At 42.0% G+C, this 18589-nt stretch overlaps 1 protein-coding gene across 3 annotated transcripts in view; it reads left to right on the top strand.

Moving 5' to 3' along the window:
• The window catches only part of TMEM170B (transmembrane protein 170B), a 98382-nt gene that overhangs the window by 39494 nt on the left and 40299 nt on the right, over positions 1 to 18589 (top strand). The window contains exons 2-3 of one of the 3 annotated variants that reach the window (XM_018077691.1): positions 11401 to 11556; positions 11750 to 11931. The gene's annotated coding sequence lies outside the window, so the exon portion shown is untranslated. Of the gene's footprint in view, positions 1 to 11400; positions 11557 to 11749; positions 11932 to 12313; positions 12448 to 18589 lie in introns of those variants that run through there. The other 2 variants (XR_001921319.1, XM_018077692.1) reach the window with 2 other exon arrangements.

Genomic DNA, 18589 nt, shown 5'->3' with positions numbered 1-18589 from the left:
AAGAGTCCTCAGGCATTTGGAAACCTTAGAAAATCCAGCTAGTTAGACTGCATCAGGCGTGAAGAGGCTGGATTTGTTATTCTGATGAGGTACAAGTATTATTTTCTTAACCTGCAGTGCTCAGGGCAAGCTATGACATATTGACAAACGATGCCTCTTACTAGTGAAACCCACTTGTCTCTTTGTAGGCATTTATGACCCTTTTCATATTCAACTCCGCTGCACTTGGAATATTGCTGTTTTCTGTGTCATTGGAGAGGTGGAGCATTTGCCTGATCCTCAGAGGTCTCATCATAGGTTAGTAAACTCTGTCCTGTAGTTTCAGATACAAAATCCCAGCTGGGATGTGGATAGATGCTCCTGACGTAGTCAAATAATAGATATAACAAATGCAAGGAAACATGTCTGAGGACCCTCTTTCATCCAGAAATGAAAGGTTAACTTCAGATGAAAAAGAATAACCAAATGCTTTTGCTGCAGTGTGTTGAGCACAAAAATATAATTACTTTGGTTTTCCCATCTCTTTCAAGTCAAAGGCCATTCACAGCTTCTCATTTTCCTCAGCTGGACCAACTGATGCTTTGTGTCCAGATTGATACCAGCTGTGTGTCTCGTTATTTGAAATGAACATGTAAGTCAGTTTGCTCTTCCACGTATGAAACCCATTATTCTCCAAAATCTTTTGCTGAATAGTAGTTCCAGGCCTACTTGACCCAAAAAGACATTTAGCAATCCTTCCTGATGGCTTCCAAGTTAGTAAACACACCAACAGGGCGTTGCTTAAACACCAAAACAAAACAGACTCTTCATTTCAGGCAGCTTCAGCTGATTTTAGACTGGATCCACATTACAAGGATCAGCTACTACCATGTTTTGGCTTGCAGAACCTTTTCCTCACAGAGGGATTCCTGGTATAAACACCAGTGGCTTTACTATTGAAAAATTTGCTGTCTGTTAATTCTTTTGCTTTCTTACAGCCTACTTGTGTTGCTTGGCCAAAGTTGTTTCCAGAGGTATTCCGCATGTAAAAGAAATCCTTTCCCTATTTAACACTGATCCAACAGGTCCATTTATTCTCCCAAATAGTAGCTTGTAACCCCTGCTATAGTCATCTGTAATAATTTTTCCCAAAGTCCAGTGGCCATCTTTTTCTATTTTCCCTGATACACCTCTTACCGAATCATCTTCTCACAGCCCCATATGTTTATAACCGCCTTTGAGGTAATTAGTGCCTCATAATGCTTCAACTCATCAAGTTCTGCCTGAGCTTCAGCCCTCAGAGCTGTCTCTGTATCTGCGCCCCAGTTCCTCAGGAAAAAGTAGTTTTATATAAATTGCTTTTACGTAGCACAGTTGTTGCATGAGACATGACATGAAACAGACATTGCACAAAATGACACAGCAGGCTCAAGGACTCCTGTAATTGCTCCTTTCCTGTTTTCACTACCTCTGGAACGTGGCCGTCACCTCAGGCAATGCTGTTCAGCCCCACGCCCCTCTGAGCCAGGGTCTACAGACCATGAGCTGCTCCTGGAGCACAGCTTAGCTAATTAAGCTTAACAGAGCAAGTCTCTGGTTGTGGCTTGTTCGCATTTTTTCCTAAGGGTGTTGCTTAGACATAAATTGACCATAAAGTGATGAAGCGTGCAAGCAGGTTAAAAACTCAAGGAGAGATGGATGTGCCACCCCACTATAAGGTAGGGGCTCACAAAAGTGGTATAGCAGGTTAAGGCAGTGGACTGAAAGCCAAAAAGCTTGAGGCTGTTTTCCCAGCTCTGCTGTGGAGTGTGATCTCTGATAAGAAATTCTGTCACCCTTTTAATACCTTCTTTCTCCTCGGCAATATAAACTGCAGAGTCTCTTTGTGTCAGGACTGACTTTTGGTTTATATTTTTTTCATCATCATTAAAACTGCTTCCTCTCCCCCTGGCCCTTAAATTAGATGGATACACTTATAGTGATCCCCAGTACATACCTTGGAAAAATGATGGCAATAAAGAAGAAGGAACTAGTGAGACTCGGTCCTAAAAAATAGGAATTACTCTGTGGGTGTCTGCATTCACATCAGTTTGTATCAGTTTGTATCTTTGGGACAGCGTCCTTTAGTTTTCCAGAAAAAATTGTATTTCAGACAGTTCTGTTCTTCAGGGATTTGGGTCTGACTCTGCTAAACACTTTAGAAAGCCTTTTTCTATTTAATTGGAACAACAATCTACATTAACAGTATCCCAAACATAGAAATATCGAAACCAGGTACAAAGTGTCTCCCTCTCATTTCCATGTACTGAATTAATTTCTTTGCTGAGGGTTTGAAGCTGATTCGAAGCCTTGGCAGATACCAAAAGTAAGACCATCCACTAAATTTCAACTGAGCTCATGTCAAAATTATGTGAAATTATAAGTCTCATTGAGCTTACAAGTGAGGCTATAATTGCTCAAAATTGTGCTCAGAGCATTAGAGATTTGCTGGAAGATTCATGGCCCAGAAGGAGCCTTTTACAGTAAATCTGGTCCCACATCTGGTTTGACATCGCAGTCTGAAAATGGGTATGATTTAAAGAGTTTTGTGTCTTGCCAGGAAGCATTTGGTGCTGTAGCACAAAGCATTTGATATGTTTTTCACCCAGTGGAAAGAGAATATCTCAGACTTCTGTCAGTTTGGATGCTGACTAAAGTGGTGGCTCTGAAGGAAAAGACCACAGTGGCTTCTGGCTGTGTTTTACAAAACTGAAAATACGTTTCCAAGAGGCAGATTCTGGGCATGGTCTATGTAGTTGTGTTGCATGCAGCTGGGTTATGAAAGGGTAAATTGAATCCTTTCTTATGCACCTCAGTGCCAGGGTGAATTAAACACAAGAGCAGTTTTCTTGAAGCAGCAGAACAGCGGCTGCTGTGTCTCGCAAATGAGACGGGTTTGGGATCAGTGGGAAGGGAAGGTATGGGGCAATCTGAGCCCATTGCAACTGGTCTGATAGATCCAATTCAGTTGTCCTCAGGGTCCTGATTCACCTCCCACCTCTGGGATGCTTGCAGTCAAAAGAAATAATAGAAATAAGTTACTATGAAATGAAAGACTGGGATTAGCTTCATAATTTATAGTCAGCTGCACTTTAAATTCCCTTTTTTTACTGCTTTCTAACTGAGAGCTTCTGAGACATGACTTTCTCTCAGGACACGTAGGTTATTGCACTAAAATTTCACTGAGATACTTTGTTTATCTGTGCTAAGGTTAGATTACTCAACACACTCTTAAGTAAATAATGTAAAACCCAAGGACTAGCTACTGCAAAATGTTCTCCATAAAATAATGAAGTACGTAACTGGCATTGTTTGAGCAAGAGCTTATTATATTGTTCCAGTATTTTTTAGTCTAGTAGGATGAGGGCAGAGCAGTAGATACTATCTGGGAGTAAAGCACTTGTGCTTTTAAAACAGCCAAGGCTGGCCCTGAGAGAGTAGCAAACTTGACTACTAGGATAACTGAGCAGTGCACAGGCTGACATGGGTGTACATTGTTCTGACAGGATGGGGGTGAACAGTGTGGTTGGGAGGTCTTTTTGAGGAGAAGCGTCAGATAGTAGTGTACAGGGAAGAGAAAATGGGAAAGATGTAGATGTGGTATGCGTGAAGGTCTGTGGGTTGTTGACAAGTGGGAGGTGTTCAGAGGCAAAGATTTGTTTTAGGTGAAATATCCTTCATCCCCCCAAAGCTGCATTTCTGGGGCAAGACTGGTGTAGGGGGCAAGAGGAGCTTCAGAGGAAGGAATTGATGTGTCAGCCTGAGCGTGACTTGTGCAGTCTGCATGCTTGCTTTTTGTACACAGGGGAAGGAAAGATATGAGGGTACTACTCATGTACTAATTGATCACAAGATCATCCTAGGTCACTGACATGACCTGCCATTAAAGAAAGGGAAATAAATTGCCAGGTGGGGAATAGAAATATCAGTTATCTTGTAAAGCACCAACAAGATATCATCTAGAAATCCAGGCACTGACTTCCAAGCAAAATAAATTCAGGGACAGATGCAGAGACAGGTCATTAGGTTCATTATGTAGATGATTAGGGGTTGTTTCTTTGTTAGGGAAAGGTATTAAAATGTCTGCTGGTTTGTTTAGCTTTGGAAAACAAAAGCTTCAAGGGGATACGATTGCTATCTATACATACCAGGAAAAGAAGAGAGCTGTTTAAGCTAAAGGGGAACTCTGACAGAAGAATAAATGAAGCTCGAGTGCTCATGCCAGCCTTGAAAGGAGACCTCTACCCACAAGAGCAGGGAGTATTAGTGTGATAAAAACAAACTTCATTTAAAGGTGCAGATGGAAAGGCAGTGTATGACCTGGGGCTGTAAAATCCTTTCCAATCTTGTGTCCCCATTTGCAGCAGGGTTTACAATATCTGGTGGTGAGAACAAAAGCTTTTTAGTTGGTGGGCAGTTTTACACAGGAAGTATTTAAGATCTTCCCTCATGTTTCTAGTACCTTGTGCTTGCACGGGTCTGTGCTCCTGTGCAAAGAGCTGCAGAGGGCCAGTGCTCTGACTTACCTTTGCTTTGGGTTTATTTGGACAAGGGTAAAAATCTGCCTTGAGATTGAGCTGTTGGTTCATATGGAGACCAGCTGTGAAGAAATGGAGAACTTCTGTGAAAGGCTGAAGTATGTGCAAGGGCACTCGGAGCAGTTTGTGTGTTGCGTGTCTTGTTAGTCTTTGCTGTTTATTGCCCTGTTGCTTAAAATTAATGGGAGTTGTATGTATCTTGTAAATGAACATATAGGATCATTTCCAAAGTCTCTGTCCATTTATTTCTCTCCAAAGTAGAAACTAATGAGATCTGCAGAAATTTTTCATTGTAAATAAACTCCTTGACAAATATTTGAATGTTTTTGTTTTATAAGTTAGTTGTAAATATTTTTGTCATCATTCAGTTGTTACCAGAAATAACTCAGCCCTGGAATTCACTCTCTGATAATATGTTACATCTTCCTGGAATAACTACATTCCAGAGGTCACATTCTGCAAATAGCTTTCTGAACTTAAATTACTTGCCAAATAGTCTGAAGGATCCTATATGACTGCTATTGCAAAACCCAGCTTTCCTGGTAGCCGTCTGCATTTAATCACTTTCAGGGATAAAAGTTATGTGCAGTGCTTTTGGACCCATGCTTTTCTTTTGAGAGCACATACCTGCAAATATCTTCATTATTCACATTTTATGTTCATGTGAAGGGTGTTCATACCTCCCATTCCCAAAAAGCACAGTGGGGTACTGCTAATAATCACTGTTCTTTGTTGTAAAGTTATAGTTTGGCAATAGCTTCAGTATTATCACTGTGGTGCTGTAAAGAAATGAGGACAATATGTTTGGGCTTTCTTTAGAACAGAGCACTGCAGTTTTCATATATGTTTTTTCTGTAATTTAAGAACTTCCAGGCTTAGTAAAAGCTAGAAATCAACTGAGAGTCTGCAAACTGCACAGATAACAAAAAGAACAGTTATTCTTTAACTTGTACTAAAGTTAATACTATCCTTAGATCAGGACTGAGTTGGCAGGGAGAAAGATGAAGGGGTAAAAAGAGATGGATGGGGAGCACAGATGGAGTGATATTCTTCAGAGGACATTCTTCTGAACTTAAGAGAACCATTTCACCTCGTCTCTTTAGCATGAAAGACAGTCAACTTGCTAAAAGAAAACTTTACAGTACTAAGGCCTATACCCCCTCTTTCTGTTATGCCACCTAATTCTTACAGCTCTGTGAAGTTAGTGAAGAAACTAGAAGGTAGAAGGACATGGCTTTGGCACATGGGCAAATGTGGCCTCTGAGGATGGAGCACCACAGAAGGGCATCGAGCAGAGCAGAGCATTGCTAATTGAAAAATACAGGAAATTCTTCCTGCAGTCTCCAGGGAAAAAGACTTATTACAAGATCAGAACAAAGCAGTTATTTCTATTTTTTCCAGGTGAAAAAAAAAAAATTCCACAATCATATATCCTTCTTTTTCTTCAAAGTATAATTTACCATGAATGTACAAGCAGAAAAAAAGCTGTTTCTGATCAACCTACAAAAACTCTGTTTCCCTGCTAACAGTAAAACAGGGGTATGATCCTGAATATTTGATAAGAAAATAGGAAGGTGGAGGGTCCTTCTAAAACAGACATTACTCCTTCTTTTTACATTTTGCATGGAAAACACTGAATCAGGCAGCTTGTCAAAACCTGCAGTATTTTGACTACATTTTTTTGAGTTTGGGAGCATATGATGCTTTTTTTTTTTCCCAAATGGTAACATTTTACTCTCTATGAGATGTTCATAATGGAGAATTTTATTTAACCAAACCCCTGATTTTTCCATGGGTAGCCATTTGCAGTGGCAAAAGGTTTTGTTTCAGCTCAAGGAGTGGGCGACGGAGGAGAAGGATGCACAGCAGGAGGATCAGGGACCTGATGCAGCCTCAGCCCCAGCAGGGGCTTGTGGGGGGATGTATTTTCCTTGCAAGCTTTTAAAACCTTGGCAGTGTTTTGAAACAGCAAGCAAGTAGCTACCAGGACTCAACAGCTCTCTGGTGACCATCCTGTTCCTGAAGCTCTGCTTGACTGCAGCATGACTTTATATAGCAATTTATTCTTTAACAGCTACAGGAATTGACCTCATGGAACAGCATCCTCAGAGCTGGCACTGTGCTGGCTCTGAACCTGTGAGGTCCCCTAACTTCTCCTGTTACATCCTGCAGTTGCTCTCTTTGGAAAGCCCAGGCCTGTCCCACCAAGCTCAGGGGTATCAGTTCCAGTGCAGCCGCTGCCAAACAGCTTTGTGGGGCTGCTCAGGAAACAGTCTCTGAAAGAGTGAGGCTTGGCCTTTCTAGCAGAGAAGGATGAGGGACCAGTGCTGGACTGTGTTCCCCAGGGAAGGCAAGATGGACCAAGACATCAGGAGAGATTTCTTGATCGTAAACTAAGGCTTGTATTGAGCACTGGTATTGCAGGGCAATACACATCGGACTGGAAGTACACCCTGGGGGGCAGCCTGGAGTTAAAGTTCAAGTGTCCTCAGGATCCCATGTAAAGGGGTCTGTCTCTGCCTAATGAGGAACAGTTGGCTGAAACACTACGCCACAGCTTGGTGTGAAGGAAGGGTTTTCTGCTTGGTAGGCCAGCAAACATCTGACAAGTGGGAATCATTGTTCCACTCTTGTAATTGCTGTGCAGAGGTGCAGTGGTGGATGGCACTGCCAAACCTGCCAGGACCCTGGACCACCCAGCACCATGGCTTGTTGTTGCAAGACTATATGGAGCAGTCACTCATCAGTAGGTAGTTGCTCCCCATCAGGGAATGACACACAGTGACATTTGGATGTGATGGGTAGGCCAGGCCCTGCTCATTCAGCCAAAACATGCAAGGTCTGTTCTGGCATTAATCTTGCCAAGGCAAGGGGTATCCATCAACAATTTTTAACCAACTTGAGATAGCAGAATGAATTTATGTCAGATCAACTTTTGCATCACATGACCATGTGGTTTCCCATATGGCACTAGCAGTATCTAGGGAATGTACTGTTTCTCTTAAACAATGCCCTGCCTGAAAAAAAGCAGGTATATTGATCATCTGCCCTTGTAGAAAGGATGAGGAAGAGTACAAAGAGAAAGAGAGAAGAAAGTTTGCCTGCTGGGGACTGAGGATGAAGTGTGACTCACAGCCAGCAGTCCTGAGAGAGAGTTAACCCTGGAGCTCAGCCCTGGCTCTCCCTGCGGGGCTCTCCTTTGCTTGCAGAGAAGGTGGTAAACCCTGGATGTAACTGCGTCTGCAAAGGATGAGGGAGGGCAGAGGGAGCTTTTATTTAAGGAACCTTTCCAGGAAAACGAGCCCATGAGGTTATTCTTTTGCTGTTCAACAACCTACATTGCAAGAGAAAAGGGAGTACAATATTCTCCAGATTAGGGAGGAGGACTTTGCGTTTTGAACTGATTCAGAGGGGCCCCTCTCAAAGACTTCAGAACAACACTAAAAATAGCTTACTCTGCTAATACCAAGGAAACACTTTTTTTTGGCCAAGAAATTGCAATCCTATTTTTTATGCCCACTGATTTTAGAAGGGAGAGTTATATGTCCCTTTGTGTTGGGCCTCTTTGTGAGTAAAGCACATTAGGAAGATCAAGGTTTCTTTGTACTTTGTTTGAAGAGCTATCAAATAGCAGCAGTATCAGATAATGTGGATTATCATCTTATAACTCTCTACAATTTTATGTGTTTTAATTACTGGTACAGAAAGAGTTCTGTGGGACATCTGAGTCTTAGAAACAGACACTAATTAAACAAGCAAAGTGTGCTGAGATCTCTGTTTTCCTCAACGGTATCAATAACAAAATTCTCTCGCAGGTCAACACAAACTTCCTCCTCCCCCTCTCATTTGAGCTGTGGGTAATGAACAGTGTAGTGTTTTCATAATCATCTAATTTACGTAACAGCAGGTATACTCAAAACAGAGAAATAATCAGGCCAGGAAATCCACAGTGGCTGTTCCAGTAGCTTTGCAGAATCCCTGAAAAACCACACATCAAATCCCCAGCTTCTGCTTTACACAAAGAAAGGCTCTTTCTCCCTGTGGATCAGTGTTGCTATGAAAAAACATTTTAAAATCATAAGGTAATCTGTTCAGGGCAGTGTAGAAACATATCCAAGCTAAGTGTGGCCCCACTTCATCTACCTTCCAGTAGGTAGGGACTGGGAGGAGCATTAATACAAGCTGAACACACCTTAGAAACCTGAAGATCATTGACTGCCTAAAGGAATCAGGAAGCCTAACAGTTGACCCTAGAAGCATGGAAAAGGGACCATAAATCATGATCAAGAATATGCCCAGATTATAAAATGTGCCCATATATAGAATATGGGTGGAGGGTTGGCAATTTCTTTCAGTAACTTTGTTCTTCTGTCTAAAGGGTATTTTAGCTCCTGTCTGGACAGCCAGCTCTGGACTGGTGAACAGAGTTGTTTTTATGTTCGTTTTCAGTTGAGCTGTTGGCTGCACACCGATTATAGTAACCCAAGAGCTAAATACAGTTCTTGAACCTTCGTCATCCCTTGTCTTATTCGTTCCCTTCTTTGTGGTCTGTTGCATGCTATAGTACTGGGTGTTTAACAATACTTGACGTGACACAGAATACTGCAATCTTCCCAGAAAGAGACCTCTCTGAGGCATGCAGTGTCTGTATTTGTGCTCCTGCGTGCTATACTGTTCTCCAAAGCAGGGAGATAAGAATGGGATTATCCCATATCTGCAAGCTACAGTCTTCTCAGACCTTTCTCTCAAGCATCTGGTGCTGGCTAGCATCAGAGACAGGATATTGACCCTTGTTTCTAAGCAAGTCTGGCAATTCCCATATTTCCAGGCACTGGACAGAAACAGACTGTTTTCTGGTAGAGGGTGGCTCATATTTCTTGCCAATGCTGACAGTCAAATGCCGCTTTCACATTCTCTCTTACTGCTAATACACAACCTCAGGCTTGAAGGTCAAAGGGTAGATCCTGGATGTTCCCATGCAAGGAAAATCAATTTAGATTCACAAAAGACAGAAGAGTCAGTGCAGAAGGTCACCACGTGGTCTTAGTCACTCTTCAGGTTTAGAAATTTGAACAGGGAGGAAGGAGGAGGATGAATGAGTATGAATTGATGGAGCAGGATTGCTTGTGAACTGGTAGAGACACAGGCAGAAGGGCCATCTGCAGTAGAGACTGACTTATCCCTGACTTATGCCAGACCCTGGACTATCCCAAAATCTCATAAATATTTGTAATTTGACCTCAGTTCATCCCATGGTGAAGCAAGATGTCTACCAACTTTGGATTTCAGATCCAGCCTGACACTTATAGTTTTATTTTATGGAGAAATTTTAAACCAGATAGTTTGCTTTGAATCAAGAAAGGGACTTGGACAAACAGAGAATGACCTGATCCCTCGCACCAGGAAGAATGAAGATGATTTCGAGCTTAAAACACTGGGATAAAAATACAGTTCTGCTCTCTTGGTGTAGCAGGGTAAATCTGCTTGGCTTGTAACAGAAAATTTGCCAGAAATTAGTGCAGAGAAATACTCTCCAAGTGTTTTGGGGGTTATTCTTTGCCTTAGAAAGATGCTCAAAGCAAGAGCCAGGTAGTTTTTGGAGGGGCCAGGGCAAACGACTCTGAATGAAAAGCAATGGGAAAAGCAACTCTGAGGGCAGTGTGTGCCTCCCTCTGGCACGCAGTGTGTGGAGGAGGTATCGGTCCTCTCTACCTCAGCCCCCCACTTGCCTCTCTGCTTTCAGGCTGGTGAATGCACTGGAAGGAGTCACACTGCATACATCTCACCAGGATATGCTTATAGCTTGTGTTAGGGATGTTGACAAACTTATGCTGTTCATTGTTGCATTGTGTTCGAGCCAAGTCTCACAAGAGGAGACAGACTGTTGCTTCTCTGAGAGGCTAAAGTCATCATTTGATGAAAAAGCACCCAATGAGTGAATTCCCCCTTCCGCCTCTTTACATTTTTGAGCACTGCTCAGTAATAACGCCAGGCACAGCTACAGATATAGACTGTTTGCAGTTTTTATGTATACAGCAGAACATGACAGCTCCCCAAGGGCCAGACCAGTGCTGCTCTTTTCATCTAGAGGCAGATTCTTCCTATAAAGTCTAATACCTCTTTGAATTGAGCAGGGTTACATCAGAAGTAGAATATGAATCAGGATCTTTGTTTGTCATTAGGTATTTAGTTCATATTTGGTGTTGCTATAAATAGGTCATTTGGCTGCAATCCTTCTTTCCAGATTTTATTTTTATTTTTTTAACCTCAGCTACGCTTTTTTAGACCATGAGCGTGTGATGAATCTAAAAATGTCAGACTTGGAATGGGAAAGGGCAGATAACTAAAGCATGGCTCACTGCTGTCCCAGGCTGCTCACTGCCTGCCCACTGTGGACAGAAGAGGGCCAAATGATCAGTCTTGGCACAGTCACTGAGGGTTGTTTTGAGTTCCTAGGAATTTAACCCTATGACTTTGACCTTTGACAAGAACACTTAATTATTTCCAGCTCTCCAACCAGGTCATAAACTGGCCCTTTAGAAAAGTTTCCTGCTTTCCATAAAGGACAGCTCTTGGCTCCTGTCATAGCAGAGTTTATATTCTTTGAATGGAGGGGCTTCTTGAATCAGCAGGATACTGTGGTTGGGTTACAGAGTTCAGCATTTGGTTTTGTTTTTAACAGTAGATGAATCTGTGCTCCAAAATGCCATCCTGTGTCCAGATTTTATATCTCCTGAACTTTTCCTTTTGTTTATTGTTTCCCCAGATATTGGAATTTGAAATTGTTCCTTTGTAAAACCAGAATTTCAGAAAAAAACAAATTCCACCCTTTTCCTATTTTCAGGACATATAATGTATGGATCAATATTTTTTTCATCGAAATACCCAGCAGTGACTGCCTTGCACTCCTGTGAGCCTTAAAGTTTCGGTAACAGTTTGTGAGTGTATCCCTTCCCTTGGCTGACATATTGAGCTGCATGTGGCACACTTTCTGTACAAGGTAAGAGAAACTTTTCACCTCTTTCTATAATGCTCTCCATGCATTCATTTTATCAGGGGGACATTTCTCCTTCAGTCCAAAAATAATAAATGCAAAATGTCAGTTATGCCAGACTATTCAATAAACTGGAATGCAAGACCCCAGCTGCAGCCTTAATGAAGAAGTATTTCATCCCATGCTTTCTCTGATTTAGGTAAACACACAGACCCAAACAACCATGATGCAGCAGGGAGTAGAGACTTTGCCTGGCAGCCTGGCAAGCCTCCTGTTTCTTGGCAGCCCTCAGAGGATCAAGAGGGTTTTGTGCAGCACTCTGTGCACACGGCGCGCCCGGTAAGGAGCTGTTGAAACCATCGAAGCTTCACTTAAATGACGGTAAGGTTTAACAGAGAATGTAATTCTGCCTTCCCACTTAACAGCTTTACCAGTAAGTTGCTGCTTTTTCCTTACATGGGGATGTGGTTGGTGGGGACATTCTTTTAAAATGAAAAGGCGGCTCTTGGTACCAAAAACCACTTGCCCACATTTCTAGCATTTAAGGCAGCAAAACAGAGCTGAAAAACAGACTTATACTGAAACACCTATTTTTAGCTTGATTTCCCAGCTTTTGCAACCCCAGGCTCTGCCTACCGGATCTGAGGCAGAGCTCAGTGCCCCCTGGGGGCACTGGAGCTGCCCCAAAACATTCAGCTCTGGTCCAAATTTATGTTTGCGTCAGCCCAGGTGTGAAGCCCAAGGTCAGACCAGAGTGAGGGGTCACTTGGAATGCCTGCACCCTGGGGAGATCTGGCCAAGCCTGAGCTCCAACCAGAAACCTCCACTGCCTCCATGCCTTCAGCTCTGATTTGGGATCATTGAGATGCCACAACCAGCTGCAGGACCATCATGAAGGTAAAGTCTGTGAGATGTCACTGAGGAGAGAAATGAACAGCACACTTTCCTTGCCTTGCTGTGAGGAGGGGGAAATAGAAATGCATGCATTGAAGATCACCAGTGGTAGCAGTGATTGCATTTCTTGGTCTACAGAATTAATTAATTTAGACAGTGACATCATTAACTTGTCTTGAAGATCAGAAAGCAGCTGTAAGCATCTTTCCTGCTCGGAGGGAATGCCCCATGCCTCAAAGAAGGCTGGAGTCCTACTTGTGACCTAGGAAATTCCAGCCCTTACCCTGCCTCTTGGAGGCTGCCAGCTTCCAAGCTGGAAGCTTCCAGCTTAGTTAACTGTGAGAATGAAGCCATAGCTGAGCAAAGGGGGAAAAAGAAATTAAAAATAAAAAAGGTGGAAAGCTTTACAGGCCACAAGCCTTCAGAAAAAGGGCTGAATTTCAGCCCTTCAGCCATTTAGCTCAAAACACAAATGGCATGTTTGTAAAAAGACACAGAATCTCAGTTGCTGGAAACAAAACAGCGATTAGTGGCACTGCTGAAGTCTGTGTCTTGAAAGGTTTGTCTTTTTTTTTTATACTTTTGTCCCATCACAGTCTTTTGCCTATACACAATGTCCTGAAAATACCTTCTACTGCCTTACTCTCACCAACAGCATTTTGCAAAAGATGAATTGCATATTCTTTCCTACAAGTCTTTTCTTCAATTCAAGCCTGCAAATGAATGACTTTTTAAATTGCCATTCCCTGCTGCCTGAACCAGATTCTCACCCAGAGGCTGCTTTATACTGCTCCAGCAATGCCAAACTGCTGAACTGCCCTTGTGGTATGAAAGAGACCTGGACATTAAAAGGAACATTCTTTCATGTCTGTAGAATGTTTTCCATATGCTACAGAAGTACCAAGTATTCTGTTTACTCAAAATAATAATAATAATAATAATAATAATAATAAAAAAGCAAACTCACCCATATAATGTTCCTACTCCCCAAATATACCATATGGTATTATAAATGTCATCTTTCAGGGCCCTTCTTTTTGAAAAGCTAAGAAGTTTTATGGCATAAATATTTTTCCTGTGAGCTTAAGAAACCAATGTGTCAGACACTGTATTTTTTAAGTTATGGTATGTTAGATCATGGTCTTTTGTGGTTAGGTATGACATCAGGCCACCACAAAGCCATACCAAGAGAATCACACAGAGAAAAACATGTCAACCTAAGAGCTTTCAGCATTCAGGGGAATTTGGAAAAGCCAAAACATGGGTATGTAGAATGATCTATCTGTTGTTATTCTGACAAAGCTAACCTGAGGTGACTTGCAAGCATACATACTTATAAGAAGTTGTAAGGAATAGACAAGGAATTACTATTTGGATATTTCAACTTCAGGAAAAATATCAGAAAGGGAAGCCAGCCACTGCCCTCCCCTTACCGTCCAGTAAATACCTGATAATTCACCTATGATCTCCAGCTCTTGGTGCCTGCTTTGCTAAATGAAAGAGGCAGCCCAAATTGCTAACAGGCACTTGGAATCTTGGTGTACCTGACCTGCTCCTTTCTTAACGTTCCTATTTATCCATTCCATTTATCTGTTGTTTTCAATCCTTAGACCTTTCAGCCAACATCACAAAGAAACACACAAGAAAAATAAGTTTTCTTGGAAGACAGATCTGTGAAGGCAAGTGCCAAAATGCTGATGGGCAGCTGGAGCACAGTGATGCCTCAGGCTGGCTGCAGGTGATTTAGGTAGGGAGGGACCTCGAGACCCAAACCTGGGTGGATATAATCTGCCATGTGGGGTTTGCTGGTTTTGTGCTGGTTGGTGGAGCTGCCCTGGCTTGTCATGGGTGCAGAGGGGTTAATTCCTGCCTTGTGCTCATGCCATAAGTATTGGTCCACACAGAGTAGCTGGGGAGCCTGCTCTACCCCTGCAGACACAGTCAGTGATTGCCATGGAGGAAGGGCCCCTCCAAGACATGTAGCATAGCTTGGGGGAAAGTAGGTCTCTACCTCTGTAACAGGCAAGCAACCATCTACAGAGATTTGCATCATCTGCTGAGAAGTCATTGCCTCCATGGAGCTCAGATCCCAGAGTTGAAGAGGGAGTTTTTTTGGTTGTTTGGGGTTTTTTTGCAGAGCAAATGCCTGCAGCTTTATTTGGGAATTTGCTATTTCTTTTTCTGACCCATAAAAGCACTTGTCTGCCTGTAAGTTTTTTTTCCTTTTTCTAACTATCCTAATTGAGCTAATGCAAATTATTCCATCTACCTATGAGCTTTATTTTGGCTAGGACTTACTCCATGCCTTTGCCATCATTTAGGAAAGTGTGGTTCCCACTGCTGGCCTTGTATGTTGAAGGACAGAGGCAACATGCAAGATATCCTGTATCTCTGATAAGCCTTGGAGAATTAGAGCTGTGAGCAGCCTCATACTGAGATGTGTACATGGCTGCATACGTAAGAGGAGATGTCTCAGATTGCAAAGGCAGTCCTCCTATTGGCATTTCTTAACTTGCAAGTCCTCAGCTTTGTGAGCCAAATAATGTCCTATTAGCACGGACTTGCATTTAGGCATGCAATAAAATGCCTTCAAAGGTACAGATTTATTGACAAATTTTTTCCTTCCTGAAATTGAAAGGGCAAGAGGAACTTCAGATTCAAATGTATTTTATAGACCCTCTTCTACTCCTGCTTCATGGTCTGCTGTCACCACCGTGCCTGGCCCTGCCAGAACAGAGAAACAATATTAGATGCAGCAGCCAGAGCTGTCTGACCCCCAGCAGCAGGGAATGCAGTTGGTACCAAGTTTCTCTCATTTCCCTTTCTGGGAAGAGACACATCTTCTACACTAGTGTGTCATAAGTACTGGAAAATACATTAGTTGCTGGGACTGGTCATACATGCAAGACTGTTTTAGGAGGTAGTCCATTGATACTGGTTTCTATTGTAGCATATATTGATTTGATGTCTATAATCAGTCAACTTAGCAGTTTTTTTTTTTACTGAAAAGTGTTCTGTGACTATTTTATTATTTTTTATCTTTGTAATTTTTATATAACTGTTATGACCTTCTATTCTCAATGTGGCTTTCCTTTGTGATGTGCAGCTGAGATGTATAAACAAAGTTTTTTCAGAAATAATTTCATGTGATTCATCAGGCCATTCAGATTTAAGCAGTCTGCCTTGTACTTTGAATACTGACTATTCACAGCAATGTGATCACAAAGAATATATAGCTCGAGAATTCCTGTGAAAAATTTTTAGGGAAATCTTTCTGAATTAAGAACTCAGATTTATTATTCTTTTCAGCTGTTTACAGACAATCTACAAACCTGGTGAGAGAATGAATTTGTGGACTTCATTGCATGAAATTGTAGCAATTATTAAGTCATATCTAAACAAAGTGGACTGTGATTATTAAGTTTAATCTAAACAAAATGGACTGGATTTTGACTTCCTCCTCCTGTTATTGTCTTTGCTAAAAGACTTGTACAAAAGCAGTGATAGCAAATATCACACAGTATTTCTTATCAGACCTTACACAGGGAGATGAAGAATTTTCTGATAACATTTATTGTTTTTTTACATTCAACATGTTCACAACATAATAGAATAGGATATCAGTTCTTCTGACTACACATGGGACAAACCCCCAAGAGCCAATCCATTTGTTTTGCTCTCCACTTCGGATAGCTTGACACTAACTTAGATATTATCCTTTATAATTTGCTTTAATGTGCTTAAGGATGGTTTTGTTATTGTTGTTAGCTGTTTATGTTTATGGTTGAGGGCTTGGAGGACTTCTGTGGTCAAAAGCTCTGACATAGGTCTAAACCCCTGCATTGTTCCCTGTTCCCACAGCTTGCAGGGAGCTGCTGAACCCGACCTGCCCTGCTGCTCTCCTGAGTGAGTAGTCATGGAGGGCAAACTGGGGCTGTAGAAGGTGTGAGGCTTGAAAAAACAGAGGGATCCTATATTCTTTGCAATATGACAGAGAAATAAAGTAGGCTAAGCTCCTAGTTGTGTCCTCATGTGCTGCACCAAACAGTGCATCCCATAGCTTAACTCTAGATTTTCAAAGCACTTTCTTGAGTGGCACTGGGAAGGGGTCTTCAGAAACACCTCAAAGCCACAGTTGCATGTTTGCCTGCTTCAAAACGGCCCCACCTAACTTGTGGAGAGGCAGGGAAAACCCTGTCAGAAACACATGTGTCTTTAGACCCTCCAACAAGGGCTAGATACTCAGCATTTGCTTAGTGTGGCATTGGTCTAGGCATGCCTGTCCTTCTAAGCCCTTGAGGACAGGGAAGTGCTACATCCTTTCCCTGGGTTGTTGCAAGACACTTATTAATAATTGTCAGATACTTATCAGAGAGCAATAAGGAACTTTTGGACTTTCCAGGGAAACAGCAAGTGCACCTTTTCTAAACAACCAGATGATGATGATGTCCATGATTTTCAAAGAGAAAGGTGGTTTCCAGAGGCTAGCAGCTGCCCTTGAAGGTGCAGGAACTAGTGCAGGGAGCAGCAATGCCAAGCAGACGCAGTAGGGAGGCAGCTTTGTGTGTTGTCTGTAGGTGGTATTGAGAACAACACTGCCCTGGCCTAAAGGAAGAGTTTGTCCTAATCACAGCAGAACCTTTGGAAACTAGTGGAGTGGTAAGGTTCCTTGTTCTAGCAGCAAAATCCTCTCCCTCCTGTGTTCTGTGAAAAAGACAGAGGATAAATATTCTGGGCTGAGAATGATACAAAAGGGGCCCTTAAAAGTTCTGCAGTCTCTGGCTTCAGGCCCTTAGCAAGAGATTTCTTCAAGCTGTAAAAAAAGGAGTTTAAACATTTTCTATTTAACCTCTTTTCTTTGTCCAGAGTCTTCTCATGTCTCCAGCTGCTGTATTCATATGCTTCCCCATCTGGAAGGGAGCCAGGCACAGGGCAAGTGAGTTTGTAAGCTCAGAGATTCCCTCTTACAGCACTGGAGAGAAGAGTGAAAGCATTAGAGAAAAACAGCAGAGGCTCTTCCCTGGATTGTTTTGCCCTCTTTTGATATGGTCTTACCCCAAAAGCTGACAGTTGTTAGCATATGGATTACCATGCTGGTGATTTTCCATTACTAATGGAAGGTTAAAGTTTCTGCTTCTGACTGGTCTAGTTCATCAGAACTATCAATAAAAACAATGGATGAAGGTGAAATCCTTGAACTCTGCACTGTCTAAGGTGTGACTCTTGCATCTACTTATATTGGTGTACTACTATGCATTATAAGCCTCTGATGGCAAACAGAGTTTAGATAAATACAGCTGAGAAAACTGATAATGGCCAGAAGTAAAAAACCCCACAGTTGTTCATTGTCTTTTAGATGAGGAAGTGTTGTCCTTTTTTCTGCAGCTGACAACTTTCCCTGGCAGAATAGCCAGCCTTTCTAAGAGTGTAAATATGACTGTCACTGCATGAAACCTGAATTTCTCCTGCTTTGTATATTAAATTGTGTGTAAAAGACCTCTCATTTGTATACTGCTCAAATATGCTAAACCTCTTTGAAACTGGTTGAAGGAAAGATTTTACTGGTTATTTTTCAGGCAGTTCTTGGCTAATTCTGGATGCATAAAACATACAGCGTACACAAGAGCCTTCCATCCCTCCGTTGCTTGCAAGGAAGATGGACTTGATGTTGTAGAAAAATGTGTTTTAACAGTGTAAGCAACCTGTGGTGCTGTTCGCATGAGCATGGTGTAGAGGAACAAGTATCTTTTTGATGGTTTTTTTCAATCTCCCTCTAAATGGACTTCAATTTTCCATCAAAAACTTGGGGTAAGAATCTGAACTGGAAGGGACGGAAACAGTAAACTCAATTAGGCAACTCTGGGCATTGCATGAAATAACATTTGTTGCAGTACCAGTAAAACTCCTGGGAAAAACTTATTTAAAAGGAACATGGAGAGATGGAGCATCTTGCTTGCATACTGCAATCCTCCACCCTCACCACCAAGAGCTTCTGTAATAAGGACTCCATGAAACAAAACAGTCACATTTAAATGTTCTACTGGCAGTTCACATGGAGTTTCTTTAGTTATTCTGTGTTCCTGCTTTGAGCAGTTGAGGAGGACAAACACAGTAGACTCATCCTTCACTCTTCACCTCTCAAACG

The sequence above is a fragment of the Manacus vitellinus genome, unplaced genomic scaffold (genome assembly GCF_001715985.3).
Source record: "Manacus vitellinus isolate BGI_N305 unplaced genomic scaffold, ASM171598v3 scaffold_39_pilon, whole genome shotgun sequence".
NCBI classification, from domain to species: domain Eukaryota; kingdom Metazoa; phylum Chordata; class Aves; order Passeriformes; family Pipridae; genus Manacus; species Manacus vitellinus.
This window is presented reverse-complemented; position numbering and strand designations above follow the sequence as displayed.